This window comes from Pongo abelii, chromosome 15, assembly GCF_028885655.2.
Source record: "Pongo abelii isolate AG06213 chromosome 15, NHGRI_mPonAbe1-v2.0_pri, whole genome shotgun sequence".
In the NCBI taxonomy this organism is placed as follows: domain Eukaryota; kingdom Metazoa; phylum Chordata; class Mammalia; order Primates; family Hominidae; genus Pongo; species Pongo abelii.
Window position 1 is genome coordinate 60,440,929 of NC_072000.2, and position 18,549 is coordinate 60,459,477.

The 18,549-nt window shown below is 39.8% G+C and overlaps 1 long non-coding RNA gene across 1 annotated transcript in view; it reads left to right on the forward strand.

Annotated features, from left to right (window-relative positions):
• Positions 1–13,927: 13,927 nt before the first annotated feature.
• LOC129049772 (uncharacterized) overlaps positions 13,928–18,549 on the forward strand; it is a 30,482-nt gene continuing 25,860 nt past the window's right edge. Inside the window, exon 1 of the long non-coding RNA XR_008513080.2 lies at positions 13,928–14,037. This is a non-coding gene — a long non-coding RNA (uncharacterized LOC129049772). The remainder of the gene's footprint in view (positions 14,038–18,549) is intronic.

Below are 18,549 nucleotides of genomic sequence, written 5' to 3' on the forward strand. Positions count from 1 at the left end.
GAATCATGGGGGCTGTTCCCTCCATCCTGTTCTTGGGAGTTCTCTTGAGATCTGATGGTTTTATAAGCATCTGGCGATTCCCCTGCTGGTATCCCTCTGTCTCCTGCTACCATGTGAAGAAGGACGTGTTTGCTTCCTCTTCCACCATGAATGTCAGTTTCCTGAGGCCTTCCCAGCCATGCAGAACTGTGAGTCAGTTAAACCTCTTTTTTCTTTTTAAATTACCCAGTCTCAGTTATGTCTTTATAGCAATGTGAGAATGAACTAATACATTAATCTTCTATATTGTTTTCTTCATTTCAATTTTACTTACTTCTGCTCTAATCTTTATTGTTTCTTCCCTTGCACTAATGTTGGGTTTGGTTTGTTCTCGCTTTCCTAGTACTTTAAGTTGTATCATTAGGTTATTTGAAGTTTTTCTTCTTTTTTAATATAGGTGCTTATTGCTATAAGCTTTCCTCTTGGTACTGTTTTCATTGTATCCCATAGGTTTTGATATGTTGTGTCTTTATTTTCACTTGTTTCAAGAAGATTTTCAATTTCTTAATTTCTTCATTGACCCAACAGTCATTCAGGAACATATTATTTAATTTCCATGTGTTCATATAGTTTCAAAAATTCCTCATATTATTGATTTCTAGTTTTATTCCACTGTGGTCAGAGAAGATCCTTAATGTTATTTTTATTTTATTGGCTGTTTTAAGACTTGTTTTGTGACCTAATATATGGTCTATCTTTGAGAAGGGTCTATGTGCTGAGGAAAAGAATGTGTATTCTACAGCCATTGGATGAAATGTTCTGAAAATATCTATTAGGTCTATTTGTTCTATAGAGCAGATTAAGTCCAATGTTTGTTGATTTTTGTGTCTGGATAATCTGTCCAATGTTGAAAGTGGAGAGTTGAAGTTTCCAGCTATTATTGTATTGGAGTTTGTCTCTTTCTTTAGCTCTAACAGTATTTGCTTTGTATATCTGAGTGCTCCAGTGTTTGATGCATATGTATTTGTAATTGTGATATCCTCTTGCTGAATTGACCCCTTTATCATTGTATAATTACCTTCTTTGTCTCCTTTTATAGTTTTTGTTTTGAAATCTATTTTGTCTGATACAGCTTCTCCTGCTGTCTTCTTTTTGTTTTTATTTTTTTGGTTTCCATTGGCATGAAATATTTTTTTCCATCCCTTTGTTTTCTGTTGACATGTGTCTTTATAGGTGAATTGTATTTCTTATAGGCAGCAGATCACTGGGTCTTGTTTTTTTATCCGTTCAGCCACTCTCTGTCTTTTGATTGGAGAGTTTAGTCCGTTTACATTCAATGTTATTATTACCTAAGAACTTACTTCTCCCACTTTGCTTTTGTTTTCTAGTTGTTTTGTGGTCTTTTCCTTTTTTTTCCCTTCCCTTCTGTCTTCCTTTAGTGAGGGTGATTTCCTCTGGTGGTATGTTTTAAATTCTTGCTTTCTATATTTTGTGTATCTGTTGTGTTTATTTTATTTGATGCTTGGGAATAATATTGTATAATCCATTGTTTTAGACTGACAACACTGATTACATAAACAAACAAATTTACAAACAAGCAAAGAAAACACCAACAAAAACTTGACACTTTAACTTCACCCCGCAACTTTTTAACTTTTTGTTGTTTCTGTTTATATCTTTATTATACTGTCTGTTTTGAAAAGTTGTTGTAGTCATTATTTTTGATAGGTTCATTTTTTTGTCTTTCTATTTAAGATATGAGTAGTTTACACATCAAAATTACAGCGTTATAATCTGTGTTTGTCTATGTACTTAGTATTACTAGTGAGTTTTGTAGCTTCAGATGACTTCTTATTGCTCATTAATGGCCTTTCCTTTCAGGTTGAATAACTCCCTTTAGCATTTATTGTAGGACAGACCTGGAGCTGTTGAAATCCCTCAGCTTTTGTTTATCTGGGAAAGTCTTTATTTCTCCTTCATGCCTGAAAGATATTTTCACTGGTTATACCATTCTAGGGTAAAAGTTTTTTTCCTTCAGCACCTTAAATATGCCATTCCACTCTCTCCTTGTGTGTAAGGTTTCCACTGATAAGTCTACTGACAGATGTATTGGAGTTCCTTTGTATGTGATTTGTTTCTTTTCTCTTGCTAAAAGTAGCAAGATTCTTTCTTCATCCTTGACCTTTGGGAGTTTGATTATTAAATGTCTTGATATAGTCTTTTGGGGGTTAAATCTGCTTGGTGTTCTATAACCTTCTTGTACTTGAATATTGATATCTTTCTCTAGTATTGAAAAGTTCTGTTATTATCTCTTTGAATACAATTTGAATCTCTCTTGAATACAATTTCCACACTATCTCTCTCTCTACCTCCTCTTTAAGGCCAATAACTCTTAGATTTGTCCTTTTGAGGCTATTTTCTAGATCTTCTGACATGCTTTATTCTTTTTTATTCTGTTTTCTTTTGTCTCCTCTGACCATGTATTTTCAAATAACTTATCTTCAAGCTTACTAATTCTTCTGCCTGATCAAGTCTGCTATTAAGGGACTCTGATGCTTTTTTCAGTAAATCAATTGCATTTTTGAGCTTCAGGATTTCTTCTTGATTCTTTTTATTACATCAATCTCTTTGTTATATTTATCTAATAGAACTCTGAATTATTTCTCTGTATTATCTTGAATTTCATTCAGCATCCTCAAAACAGCTACTTTGGATTCCATATCTGAAAAGTCACATGTCTCTGTCTATCAGAGATTGATCCCCTGATGCCTTATATAGTTTATTTGATTAGGTTATGTTTTCCTGGATGGTCTTGATGCTTGTGGATATTTATCTACATCTAGGCAGTGAAGAGTTAGGTATTTATTGTAGTCTTTGCAGACATGTTCATGCCTGTCCTTCTGGGGAAGGCTTTCCAAGTATTCAAAGAGACTTGGGTGTTATGATCTAAGTTTTTGGTCACTAGAGTCATATCTGGATTAGGGGTTATCCCAAGCCCAATAATGCTGTGGCTCTTGCAGACTCATAGAGGTACTACTGCCTTGGTGGTCTTGGGTAAGATCTGAGAGAAATCCCTGGGTTACCAGGCAGAGATATTTTTCTCTTACTTTCCCCCAAATGAATGGAATCTCTCTTTCTCTACGCTGAGCTGCCTGGAGCTGGGGGAGGGGTGATGCAAACACCGTCACTGGGATTGCACTGGGTCAGACCTGTAACCAGCACAGCACTGTGACTCACCTAAGGCCCTTGGTGACCACTGCCTGGCTACAGCCTATGTTCATTCAAGGTCCAAGGGTTCTACAACCAGCAGGTGGTGAATCCAGCTAGGCTTGTGTTCTTCGCTTAGGATGGCAAGATCCCCCCAGCCCCAGGAGGGTCCAGAGATGCCATCCCAGAACCAAGGCCTGGAGTTGGGAACTTTCAGAAGCTACCTTGTGCTGTATTTTACTGCCGCTGAGCCGGCACCCAAGCTACAAAACAAAGTGTTTCCCAGTCTTCCCTCCCTTTTCCTCAAGCAGAGGAGTTTTTCCTTGTGGCCACTACTGGCTAGGCATGTGGTAAGTACTGCCTGGCTACTACTGATATTCATTCAAGTCCCAAGGGCTCTTCAGTCAGCTTGTGGTAAATGCTGCCAGGCCTAGGTCTCTCATTCAGGGCAGTGGGCTCCCCTCTTGCCCAGGATGTGTCTAGAAATGTCATCCAGGAGCTAGGGCCTGGATTGGGGGCCTCATGACTCTGCCTGGTGCCCTGTTCTACTGTGGCTAGGCTGGTATCCAAGTTGCAAGACAAAGTCCTCTTTACTTTCCCCTCTTCTATCCTCAAGTATAAGGAAGGAGTTGTGAGCTGCACTGCCTGGGGTTGGGGAAGGGGTTATGCAAGCACTCTGTTAGCCCTCCCAGCTGGTGTCTCACTAGGTTGTGTGCACCCCAAGTCCAGTGGCTCTGAGCCCAGCATAGCACCAGGATTTGCCCAGGAATTACAGTCCTTGTGGCCTAGAGTGCCTTTCAAGTTTATTTAGGATCCTAGAGTACTTTAGCCTATGGTGGTGGAGCTTGCCAGAGTTCAGTTTCTGTCTGCTGGGATGGACAATTCCCCTCTGGCTAGGGCTCATCTAAATGTTCCCTCTGTGGGTGCTGGCTGAATTTTTCCTTGTTTTGTTTTCCACTGTGATTGGGCAAGAGTGAGATCCAATGCAAAGTCCCACAATCACTGCATAGTCCCTCCCCAAGTGCACAGATTTTCTCTCCATGACACATGGCCACTGCTGGAGGATGGGTGGGGGGTTGGGGGGTGACATAAGTGATTCAAGACTGTCTTTCTTACCCTCTTCTGTATCTCTTTTCTTAATATGATGTTAAATCCAGGTACTATGATCACTCCCCTAATTTTTGTTCTTATGAAGGTGATTTTTTGTGTGGATAGTTGTTGAATTTGCTGTTCCTGTTGCAGAGACCATTGCTGGAGGGCTCTATTCAGCCGTCTTGCTCCATCTCCTGAAGCCTGACTTTTTTCAGCATGCCCTAACAGTATGTCCATATTTGTTTAAATTGTTATGACATCTAAATAGTTTTCAACTGAGGTCAAATATTTTTAAGGATGAGCTGGTCTGTAATGACTAGAGTGGCCACATAGTTCATCACTCAAATCTGGACAGTATCAAAGGTGAAAAGAGGCACTAACTGGGTATGATGCTGGGGCCACAGATGTCAGACAGAACAATAATTTCACCAACAAAGCAAATGAGAATCTCCTGCAAAAGTCCTGGAATCATGTCCTTTGATTTGCCTTTGGAGAGGAAAGACAGAGCAGAGTAGAGAAATTAAAATGGAGAGGCAGGAAGAAAAAGAGAAAGGAGAAGAGGCAAAGTGAGAGGAGACAAGAAAAGGGCTGGACTCATTTTAGCATGATCTCTGATTGATGAAGTCCTAGTTTCTAAAATACAACAACTGGGGCCCTTGAAGAAGACTAAGAACAGAGAATGAACCAAAGAATCAAAGGTGAGGTCTCCTGAGCTGACACCACCGTTAATCCAGCTGCTAAGTCCACATTGTTTGATTTTTTTGTAGTGTACATTGTGGACTGTAGCTGACCTTGGCAGGGATCATGACGCTGGGGAAACAGAGTAGTGTATATGTGGCTAGAATATATGTATAGTTTTTCACCCCTCTTGTAACCCGTGATCCTTCTCTCTATGTAGGCATCACTACCTAAGGAAAGAAATAACTGGGAAGAAAGCAAATAACACAAAATGAGTCAATTAATTTCGCTTTTTAGTTTTTAAAGTCTTGGCCTCAGGAGAACAGAACTGGAGTGTTTACAATAGATGTGGGAGAATAAGTGATGAATAATAAAAAAGAAGCTTCCTGAATCCACACAGCTCTCCCTCCTTTAGGCCAAAGTGTGCCCCAAGCTCCCTTCATCAACCAACCAGGAAAACAGAGAAAGCTTGTTCTTTCTCTGAAAACAGAAGAAAGGAGAGCTTAGATCAAGCTTGTTCAACCTGCAGCCTGCAGGTTACATGCAGCCCAAGATGGGTTTGAACGTCACCCAACACAAATTCATAAACTTTCTTAAAACTTTATGAGATTTTTTGCAATTTTTTTAGCTCATCAGCTGTTGTTAGTGTTAGTGTATTGTATGTATGGCCCAAAACAATTTGCTTTCTTCCAATGTAGCTGAAGGAAGCCAAAAGATTGAACACCCCTGTCTTAGATGGTAATGAGTCGTGGGTGAAAAAGCCTGCACCCAGCTCTCTTCCTGGTAGGTATCAGGAAGAATGTTCCACAACAGGAACTCCAGATATGTTTTGGGATTGTAGTACGGAAGAAACCTGTGTTTACCTTCTCTGGTAGACTCTAGAAAGGAGGCAAGACCCCCAAGTAAGGAAAGCTGTCTACTCTGCCCTGGTAGATAAGTTTGAAAATGTCTCAGAGTAGACCTGTGAATGGTGAGGTTGGGGTACTGGGACAGTAGAATTATACTTGTGTACCCAAGGGTACCAAGGAAGTGACACATGGCTGTGGATGGTCCCACCAAGTTTTCTGTGGTCCCAGAATGGCATGGAGACATCAAGGTATCGCCACTCAAAACCAGATCCAGAGTTACTATGGTATGGTCTGATACAAGGGATGACTTGGCAATGACCAGCAGGTGTCCCTGTCCCATCTAAGTAGCTATGCTAGTGAAGAGTGCAGCCAACTTAGATGAGATGCCCTACATTCCTAACCTTCATTTACTAGCACTGTGTAATCCTCAAACTAAGATGCAATCACAGGGGAAAGGCAGGTACCTGGAAATGACTGAAATTAAATTTCTATTGCCTGGAAGAAAAGGGGGTCATTGTAAGTATTAATTCTCCACACCTGGGTTTGTGAACTGAGATTCGTATGTACTACATATAGAAACGTGTATACCTGCACCCCATCCTATGCCCTTACACCTCCAAGTCCAGGCAGAATGCCCCATCAGGGCTGCAAGTATCTCTAATTTTCCCTAGTGCTTTTAAACATTGTACCAATTCTGTGAATTAGTCTCTTTGTGTTGATTTTATAGTCATGACTGCCATGAAGAATTACTCTCTCAAGTCTTTCATTATTTGTGTGTTTTATGCACCATTTCCCTCTAGAAAACAGCCATCTGCTCAGAAATCAGTATAACTGCATCACCTCCATGTTCCTTTCATTGGAGGCTTGACCTTAGATGATGTGGACTTCTAGTATCCAAATGTTCTTATCTAATGAGCCATTACCCAACACAATTAGAGCGAATGTTTTAATAAGATTACCTGGAGTAGGGTGGGGGTACATCTCTCTTGGTTAGCACAACTAGAATGTGCAAAACAAAAAACAAAAAGGAGGCTCTACTGCCCTTCAAGAGAACTCTGCTGCCTTTCATGCTCTTAGAAGTCTGAACTCAGACATACAAGTAACCTCATTCAGTATAAGTTTGATAGATGAGCATTAAGTTAGCTTCATAATTTTACGGCAGGTAAGACTTCTTTTTTTTGAGACTGAGTCTCACTCTATTGCCTAGGCTGCAGTGCAATGGCATGATCTTGGCTCCCTGCAACATCCACCTCCTAGGTTCAAGCCATTCTCCTGCCTCAGCCTCCCGAGTAGCTGGGATTACAGGCACGTGCTACCATGCTGGGCTAATTTTTGTATTTTTAGTAGAGATGGGGTTTCACTATGTTGGCCAGGCTGGTTTCGAACTCCTGACCTCACGTGGTCCACTCACCTCAGCCTCCCAAAGTGCTAGGATTATAGGCGTGAGCCACTGCACCCGGCCTAGGTGAGACTTTTAAAACCCAAGCTACTTTGGGAGGCTGAGGCGAGCGGATCACGAGGTCAGGAGATCGAGACCATCCTGGCTAACACGGTGAAACCCTGTCTCTACTAAAAATACAAAAAGTTAGCCAGGCGTGGTGCTGGGCACCTGTAGTCCCAGCTACTCAGGAGGCTGAGGCAGGAGAATGGCGTGAACCCAGGATGCGGAGCTTGCAGTGAGCCAAGATCACGCCACTGCATTCCAGCCTGGGTGACAGAGCAAGACTCCGTCTTAAAAACAAACAAACAAACAAACAAAACCCAAGCTAACAAGTGTGTTAAAACATGTCAGTATTTTCTGTATTTTTTTGTAACTTTACAAACTTGGTGTATTTAGGTCCCCTCCCCCACTTTCTCCACAGATATTCTAAGTTGCAGGGAAGGCTAAAGCTTCTAGCAATGGGAAGGAGGAGTTGGCCTTCAGTATGGACTGGCATTCACTGAGATATTGCTTGCACCATCTGGTCTTTGGACATCACACCTCATGGCCTTTGGTCATAGCCCAGTGTCTTTGTTTCCTCTTTGGTATCAGGTTAGCATGTCCATACACTCTGTGTATCCCTCATCCCAACCAAAAGCTCCTTCAGATCCACTGGGCCCCTTTGTATCACTCCCTTGATATATCCAGAAGTAAGGCAAACTTCCCTCCTATGTGTGTGCAGGAGAGTTAGACAAATGTGAAAGCCTTCTTTGGCCACATCATCTCTCCTGTATTGTTGCTGTACCATGCTGTCTGGACTGTCTTTAAGAGAACCAGCCAGGTGAGTACTGTATTCTTAAAAATCTATTGTCTTACTGTAAAGCTACAGTAATCAAGGCAGTGTGGCATCTGGTGGAAAAACAAAGAGACAAATGAAACAGAATAGAGAGCCCAGAAACGGACCTGCATGGTTGGTCACCTGATTTTTGACAAAGTAGCAAAGGCAATTCAATGGAGAAAATATGGTGCTTTTTTTTCATGTTTTGTTTTGTTTTTTCAACAAATGGTGCTAGAACAACTGGAATATCTGCATGCAAAAAAAAAAAACCATAAAAATAAAATAAAATAAAAAAGACCCATCTAGATAAAGCCCTTACACTCTTCACAAAAATTAAGTAAAAATGGATCATCGACTTACATATAAAACACAAAACAATAAAATTCCTACAAGATACCATAAAAGAAAACCTAATTGACCTTGGGTATGGAGATGACTTTTAAAATACAAAACTACAGGCATGATACATGAAAGAAATCATTGATAAGCTGAGCTTCATTAAAATTAAAAACTTCTCCTCTGAGAAGGACAATGTCAAGGGAATGAGAAGACAAGCCACAGACTGGGAGAAAATATTTGCAAAAGAGACGTCTGATAAAGGACTATTATCCAAAATATACTAAAAACCCTTCAAGCTCAACAAACAACCCAATTAAGAATAAGAAAACAAACAACCCAATTAAAAATGGGCAAGGCTGGGCACCGTGGCTCATGCCTGTAATCCCAGCACTTTGGGAGGCCAAGGCAAGTGGATCAGTTGAGGTCAGGAGTTCGAGACCAGCCTGGCCAATATGGTGAAACCCTGTCTGTATTAAAAATACATAAATTAGCCAGGCATGGTGGGATGCACCTGTAGTCCCTGCTACTTGGGAGGCTGAGGCAGGAGAACCACTCGAATCTAGGAGGCAGAGGTTGCAGTGAGCTGAAATAGCGCCACTGCACTCCAGCCTGGGTGACAGAGTGCGACTCCATCTCAAAAAAAAAAAAAAAAAAAAAATGGGCAAAAGACCTAAACAGAGATCTCACCAAAAAAGGTATACATATGGCAAATAAGCATATGAAAAGATGTTCTACATCATATCTCATCAGAGAAATACAAATTAGAACAACATTGAGATATGACTGCAAACCTACTAAAATGGCCAAAATGCAAAACACTGATAACACCAAATGCTGGTGAGACAAGACAACAGAAACTCCCATTTATTGCTAGTGGAAATGCAAACTGGTACAGCCAATTTGGAAGACAGTTTGGTAGTTTCTTACAAAACTAAACATAGCCGTACCATATGATCCGACAATTATACTCCTTAGTATTTACCCAAACGAATTGAAAAATTATGTCCACACAAAAATCTGCACACAGATGTTTATAGTAGCTTTACTTATAATTGTTAAAACTTAAAAGCAACCAAAACATCCTTAAGTAGGTGAATGGATAAACTGTAGTATATCTAGACAATGGAATATTATTTACCTCTAGAAGGAAATGAGCTATCAAGCCATGAAATGACATGGAGGAATTTAAATGCATATTGCTAAATGACAGAAGTCATTTAGCAATACAGGCCACATACTGTTTGATTCTAATTACAATATATGACATTCTAGAAAAGACAAAACTATGGAGACAGTAAAAAGATTAGTGGCTGGCAGAGGTTGTGGGGAGGGAGGAGTGAATAGACAGAGCACAGAGGGATTTTCGGGCAGTGAAACTACTCTGTATGATACCAAAACGGTGGATACATGTCTTTATACATCTATCAAAACCCTTAGAACATACAACACCAGGAGTGAGCCTTAATGAAAACTGTGGACTTTGGTTGACAATTATATGTCAATGTAAGTTCATCCATTGTACCACTCTGGTGGGGGATGCCGGTAGTGGAGGAGGTTCTGTGTAAGTTGGGATAGGACCTATGTGGGAACTCTATACTTTCTGCTTGATTTTGCTGTGAACCTAAAACTGCTGTAAAAAACAAAACTTATTAATTAAAAAAAAAAATCTATTGTCTGGGCCAGAAATTTGGCTCTGGCTTGAGTAATGAAAAAATCTCTTCCTTCAAGGCTATTGTTTCCGCTACATGTTTAGAACACATATTTAGCAATTCAAAGCAGAGAATCGACCTTCTGACCTTTCCTGCTATCTCTGTGATCTCCTGTATCAGAGGTTCCAACGTGAAAAACTATATGACCCAAATATGCAGCCACAATATATTTTTAGGTTTGAGTTCATTTTTTATATTTTAAATCCAAGATGTTTCTTTTCCAATAAGAGGAGCCAGAGCTTCTTGGAGAAGTTGCTGATTCCAGGGCTAGGTCAAGGAAAGCAGAAGATGAGCCTGAAACATGTTGCCATCTCAGAAAATAAGGAAGTGCTCAAAATAGGAAGGGGCATGACAAAAGCACATCACAGCCAAGCCAATCGGAAGGCACTCCCAATGGGCAAATCGAGAACAATTTGAGCAACCAAATAACAATAATAATGGATTGTAACCCATAAAATAAAATAAATATCCATACTAATATAAATAATTGAATGAATAAATAAATAGGGGAAAGGGATAGGACAGCTTTTCCTTACAGAGGAATTCTAATTAATAAATGTAGAATGAATGCAGGAAATACAACATCACCACTAGGCAGACATTACATTAAACAGTAATCATTGTAGGCAAGATCCACTGACGGATGTTAAAATCAGAGGACTAAAGTTTAAGAAGAAACAGGATACTTGTAGCTTCAAAGTATTGTCCCCAAACTATTGGTCAATTAAGAAAAACAAATGAAAACTTTACAGTGGAAAAACATGGCAGACACCACCTTAACTGAATGATCAAAGTAAGCATCACCACTGATAGGACATATTGACATCATGTACCCCCAATATGATGCACTGAGATGGGCACAGCATCATTTTTGGGGTATTTTTGCAAAAAAATGCAAAAATCTCAACTTAATCGTGAGAAAATAGAGACAGTCTACAAAATAATTGACAAGTAGTCATCTAAAATGTTAAAGTCTAACATTTAAGTCTTTAATCCATCTTGAATTAATTTTTGTATAAGGTGTAAGGAAGGGATCCAGTTTCAGCTTTCTACATACAGCTAGCCAGTTTTCCCAGCACCATTTATTAAATAGGGAATCCTTTCCCCATTTGTTGTTTTTCTCAGGTTTGTCAAAGATCAGATAGTTGTAGATATGTGGCATTATTTCTGAGGGCTCTGTTCTGTTCCATTGGTCTATATCTCTATTTTGGTACCAGTACCATGCTGTTTTGGTTGCTGTAGCCTTGTAGTATAGTTTGAAGTCAGGTAGCGTGATGCCTCCAGCTTTGTTCTTTTGGCTTAGGATTGACTTGGCAATGTGGGCTCTTTTTTGGTTCCATATGAACTTTAAAGTAGTTTTTTCCAATTCTGTGAAGAAAGTCATTGGTAGCTTGATGGGGATGGTATTGAATCTATAAATTACCTTGGGCCATAAAAACCCTAGAAGAAAACCTAGGCAATACCATTCAGGAGATAGGCATGGGCAAGGACTTCATGACTAAAACACCAAAAGCAATGGCAACAAAGCCAAAATTGACAAATGGGATCTAATTAAACTAAAGAGCTTCTGTACAGCAAAAGCAACTACCATCAGAGTGAATAGACAACCTACAGAATGGGAGAAAATTTTTGCAATCTACTCATCTGACAAAGGGCTAATATCCAGAATCTACAATGAACTCAAACAAATTTACAAGAAAAAAACAAACAACCACATCAACAAGTGGGTGAAGGATATGAACACACACTTCTCAAAAGAAGACATTTATGCAGCCAAAAGACACATGAAAAAATGCTCACCATCACTGGCCATCAGATAAATGCAAATCAAAACCACAATGAGATACCATCTCACATCAGTTAGAATGGCCATCATTAATAAGTCAGGAAACAACAGGTGCTGGAGAGGATGTGGAGAAATAGGAACACTTTTACACTGTTGGTGGGACTGTAAACTAGTTCAACCATTGTGGAAGTCAGTGTGGCGATTCCTCAGGGATCTAGAACTAGAAATACCATTTGACCCAGCCATCCCATTACTGGGTAGATACCCAAAGGATTATAAATCATGCTGCTATAAAGACACATGCACATGTGTGTTTATTGCAGCACTATTCACAATAGCAAAGACTTGGAACCAACCCAAATGTCCAACAATGATAGACTGGATTAAGAAAATGTGGCACATATACACCATGGAATACTATGCAGCCATAAAAAAGGATGAGTTCATGTCCTTTGTAGGGACATGGATGAAGCTGGAAACCATCATTCTCAGCAAACTATCACAAGGACAAAAAACCAAACACCGCATGTTCTCACTCATAGGTGGGAATCGAACAATGAGAACACATGGACACAGGAAGGGGAACATCACACACTGGGGCCTGTTGTGGGGTGGGGGTAGGGGGTAGGGGCAGCATTAGGAGATACACCTAACGTTAAATGACGAGTTAATGGGTGCAGCACACCAGCATGGCACATGTATACATATGTAACAAACCTGCACGTTGTGCACATGTACCCTAAAACTTAAAGTATAATAAAAAAAATTAAAAAAAAAATAAAATGTTAAAGTCATGAAAGACAAGGAAAGACTGAAACTAAAGAAATACAACAATTAGGCTGGGCATGGTGGCTCACGCCTGTAATCCTGGCACTTTGGGAGGCCGAGGTGGGCGGATGCTGAGGTCAGGAGTTCGAGACCAGCCTGGCCAACACAGTGTAACCCTGTCTCTACTAAAAATACAAAAATTAGCTGGGCATGGTGGTGGGCGTCTGTAGTCCCAGCTACTCAGGAGGCTGAAGCAGGGGGATCACTTGAACCCAGAAGGCAGAGGTTGCAGTGAGCTGAGATCATGTCACTGCACTCCAGCCTGGGCAATGGAGTGAGACTCTGTCAGGAAAGAAAACAAAACAAAAAAAAGAAATACAACACTAAAAGCAATGTGGGATCCTGGACTGAATCCTGGAATAGAAAAAGAACCTTAGGGGAAAACTGATGAAATTTGAATAAGCACTGCAGTTTAATCCTTTATAGCAATGTTAACTCATAGTTCTGAGAATTATACTATGGGTATGAAAGTTGACAGTATTAGGGAAAGCTGGGTGGAGAGTATACATGAACTTTCTGCAGTATTTTCCCAGTTTTTCTACAAGTCTAAAATTGTTTAAAAATAAAAAGTAAAAAAAAAAATCGATATTTCACACATGTAGAATCTGGATTTTCATGTTATCTGGAAAAATTGAAAGATCCTTACATGATTATTGGTCATGGAGAAGCAGTAACTAATTCCTTCACAGTAGGGCATGTGTTTTTCAGTTTGCCACAATCCCTTCCCCTTCTATTGTACCACATGGGGCCATGTTTTATTTATTTATTGTGCTATAAAGCCTGGTTCCAAGAAGCATTTGGTTTGGGGATCCCTTGCTCAATAAGAATACAATGTTCCAGGCCAAATGATCTACCTGTTGTTTTCTAAACAAGCTTTGTCTTAACCCTTCCATATTCCCACTTTTGCGCAAGCTGTTCCTTCTGTCTGAGTGGATTTTCTGCCTCTATCCTCAATCCTATTATTTTAGTCTTCCCTGTCCTTCAAAACCTAATATGCAGACCACTTCCTCTATGAAGGCTGTGTCAATCCATTGAGTTCATCTCTCCCCGCTTTGAATTAAAGCATCTGATATTCCTTGGAAAATGGTACCACCTTTCATTCATTATGTACTGAATAGTAGCTATGTGTCAGGTACACTTTCCTAAGTGCTGGTGACACCCGGATGAGCAATATGTATCTTTGCTCATCAATGATCTTTCAGGCCTGGGGGAAGGCAGACAAGAAGACCAGCATTAGAATTTATGTGAGACGCATTATGATAAAACTATGCATAAAATTCTAAGAGTGCTCAGAGGAGAGGACTTCTTCAGGGGTGAGCCACTTAAGTTGATTCTTAAAAGAAAGTGAGAAATTAGGTAGGAAGTGCTAAGGACTGGGAATTAGGGAAGAACCTTTAGATGAGGAAACAATTTAATCAAAGACCTGGAAGCCTGAGAGGGCAACTGCAAGCAGCTTGGAGAGCATGTGTTTGGCAGGTGAGGCTGAACAGGTAGGAGCACACAGCTTTGTGCAGTAGCCAGATTTATATGTAACATCACTCTTACTCAACTATTAACTCCTTGGGGGTAAAAAATTGGAGACAGAGGGAAAGAACATTAAACTTCAAGTTAAAAGATCTCACCTCTCTCTGCTGTTTACTAGAGTTTATGCCATTAATAGTTAAGGAGTGTCTACTTATAAGCTGTGTGATCTTGGGCAAGTTACTTAATATGTTTGTGCCTCAATTCTTTCATTTATAAAATACTACCAGCTGCACAGAGCATTGAGAGAAGTAGTGATGATAACCATAATCACCATGGACACCAACCAGAATGGAGGCTGGACCAGTGAGAAATGGACACTGGCTATAAAAATCCTCTAAGTGCAAATGGTGTATTTGCTGATCATCAGCCACAGGTGCAAGGAATTAATGAGCTGATCTGTGTAAACAGCACACACGGTGCCTGGCACGGAGTGTGGAATTAACAAGAGTTAGTTACTAGAACCATGTGCTAGACACCAGTGTATTTTCTATCTTATTTGAATGCTAATTCTTACAACAATTCTGAGACAGATGTTGTTCTTTCAAATTTAAAGTTTGAGGAAAGTGAAGTTGAGAGAGGTTCAGAAACCTGTCCAAGGTCACACAGCTAATAATGATCAGAGGTGAGATCTGAAATTCCAAGTATTGTGGTTAGTACCAGCTACAAAATTTTCAGGACCAAGTGCAAAATGAGTATGTGGCCCCTTGTTCAAAATTATTGAGAATCTCAAGACGATGTGAAGGGTATCAGTACCAAAATGGAGTCACTTATGTCAATCTAAAACCACAGAGAGAATGGCTCTCCAAAGAAATGAATTTCTTTGGGAATAAACTAACAAAAATGACAGCAGAACATTAAGACAAGTATGTGATCCTTCCAAGTCTGGGGACTTTCTAAACATGGGGCCCTGTGTGATTGCATAGGTTGTACTCCTGTGAAGCTAGCCCTGATTGTTTTATTTGCAAAATACCAGAGTGTGCTGAAAAGAAAACCAGCATGAAGGAAAACCTGAGCATTACTCTCAGGAATAAAATTAAATATGGGACAAATGTACACCCATTGATGCTTCATAATATCTTTGTAATGTGCTAATACCTTCTAATGAGTACAGAGGTCATTAGTAAAGGAAATAAGTCAAGAAATTAAAAAAACCCACCCAAGCATGATCTGCTGGTATGTGCAATGCAAATGGACTTTACAACACAATGTGAGTTTATTTAATTCTTTTGTTTTTTCTTTCCATATTCCAGGAAGTTTAATAATGGTCTGGATTAAAGAACACTAAAGATCTTTATATATCACACTTAGGTTAGTTTAAATTCAGCTGCTTCTTGAAATCCTGAATTTAACAGGAACAAATGTATCCCAATTACCACATTAGCTAATACTTTGGAAAAACAAGCTCAGCAAGGAAACAGTTTCAACTTTGCTTAAGTAAGAAGATAAAGCAAAAGTACAGAAAAGGATGTCTGTTGAGTCATGAACTTACCCTTCTCAGCTTAGTTCCCTGTGTTCTTTCCCAGAGCTTGCTGAAAAACAGCCTCTCTCCCGTGTTACAGAGAAGCCTGACTATAGAGAAGGAAGGCTTTTCTGTCAACTTCTTCCACTTTCAGACAGTCAGATGCTGAATCCATTTTCTCAGTTATTAGCGTTTATCTGGAGATGCTCACACACTTCAAAAATAGCATCTTCATTGAACAAATGGGAAAACTGAGGCACCCTGGTGAACCCTCCTACACTACCCTGTAGTGCAAGCTTTAAGCAGGATTTTACTTCTTTTTAGACTGAATTTTCTCAGTTCTATGGTGAGGCTGAATCAATAGATCAACAAACACTTATCTGACATTTACTAAATTTCCTTTTATAAATGTAGCGAAGAATACAGTGGGACTCACCATTGGAAGGAAGGGACTTTAAGCCTTCCTGCACAGAGACCTCTCGGGCCCTATGGGTGATAAAATGGTAAAGGCCCCTGACCTATTAAGCTGGAGGCCTTCTCAATCCCTTTAGGATGCTAAAGAATTCTAAACAATTCACCCTAAAGTAGAAGGTCATTGAAAGTGTGTGATGGCCAGGCATGGTGGCTCATAGCTGTAATCCCAACAATTTGGGAGGCTGAGGTGGGTTGATCCTTTGAGCTCAGGAGTTCAAGACCAGTCTGGGCAACATGGCAAAACCCTGTCTCTATAAAAATACAAAAGTTAGCTGGGTGTGGTGGCATGTGCCCGTAGTCTTGGCTACTTGGGAGGCTGAGGCAGGAAGATCGCTTGAGCCCAGGAGGCGGAGGTTGCAGTGAGCTTAGATCATGCCACTGCACTCCTGCCTTTGGCAACAGAGTGAAACCCTGTCTTGATTTATAAAAAAAAAAAAAAAAATGTGTGTGGTAAAGGATGACATGAAACAGAGAGTTTGATACCAGGGAAATTTATCCACAGGGCATCTAACTTAAGCCCTCAAACACTTGGAGTAAATTTCTCTTTCAAAGAAGTATTTACCTCAGAAGGGAATAGGCTTTACTTTGTATAGGCCAGGACATTAGGTATAGGCTAAAGGAGACATCACGCTAAGTCAGGACATGTCCTTTCCATTTTGAGTAAACAAGACTGTATCACGGAAAAGTAGGTAAACTGCATGGTAGGTGACTTGCAGTAGATGGGAGAAGGGCCTGCAGGGAAATAGTCACATTGGCTGCCAGAGTAGCATAGGATGGATGTCTGGGGAATTTCTGCCCTGATCTGCACATATGAAGGCTATGTCAGAGAGCAGGATGTGGTGGAGATGGGATGTGTGGCAGAGTCTAAGTGCACAAATATCCATCCTGCTTGCTTTCTTTTAGTAATAGAACTAGGAATATGCCAGTCATTGGAGACTACATTTCCCATCCTCTCTTTTTTCTTTCTCTCATTGTATGAGGGAGTTAGGTAGTGGTGTTTTCTCCCCCCAGATTACAGCTTTATATTGAAATATAATTCACAGGAACAAATTTAAAGTTTAACAAATTGTTAAATTGTTTAAATTTGTTAAATTAAAACAAATTTAAAGTTTAAAGCCACTCATTTAAAGTATACAATTCAAACACACTTAGTATATTCACAGAGGTGTAGAGCCAATAATACAATCACTTTTAGAACATCTTCATCACCTGAAAAAGAAACTCTACACCCAATAGCAGTCCCTCTCCACCTCTCTCCAAATCTACTTCAGCCCTAGGCAACCACTAATTTACTTTCTGTCTCCATGGATTTGCCTATCCTGGTCATTTCACATAAATGAAATAATACAATATGTGTCTTTCTAATTGGTTTCATTCACTTAGTGCATGTCTTCATGGTTCATTTATGTCATAGTATGAATCAGTACTTCATTCTTTTTTATGACTAAATAATATTCCATTGTGTGGATATAACATATTTTAACATTTATCCATTCATCCGTTGATGGACACTTAAGTTATTTCAAATTTTTGGCTATTATAAGTAATGGTGCTCTGAACATTTATCTACAAACTTCTGTGTGAATATATGTTTTTATTTTTCCTGGGTATATACATATACCTAGGAGTAGAGTTGTGGGGTTATATGGTAACTCTAGGTTTAACCATTTGAGGGACTGCCAAACTGTTTTCCAAAGTGCCTTCACCATTTTGTATTCCCAATTTCTCCACTTTTTTTTTTCTTTTTTTTAGATGACGTCTCACTGTTGCCAGGCTGGAGTGCAGTGGCGTGATCTCAGCTCACTGCAACCTCCGCCTCCTGGGTTCAAGTGATTCTCCTGCCTCAGGCTCCCAAGTAGCTGGGACTACAGGCATGCTCCACCATGCCCAGCTAATTTTTGTACTTGTAATAGAGGCGAGGTTTCACCATGTTGGGCAGGATGGTCTTGATCTCCTGACCTCATGATCTGCCCACCTCGGCCTCCCAAAGTGCTAGAATTACAAGCGTGAGCCATCATGCTGGCCAATTTCTCCACATTCTTACCAACACTTGTTATTATCTTTTTTAGGATAGCCATTTTAGTGGGCATGAGATGGTATCTCATTGTATATTTTATTTGCATTTCACTGATGGCTAATGATGTTGACTATCTTTACTTGTGCTTATTAGCCATTTCTATATCTTCTTTGGAGAAATGTCTATTCAAGTACTTTGCCCAATTTTGAGTTATGTCTCTTTATTATTGCATTGTAAGCATTCCTGATAGATCATGGATATATGATCTTCAAATATTCCCTTCCATTCTATGCATTATCTTTTCACTTTCTGTTTTAAATTTTAGATTTGGGGGTACATGTGCAGGCTTGT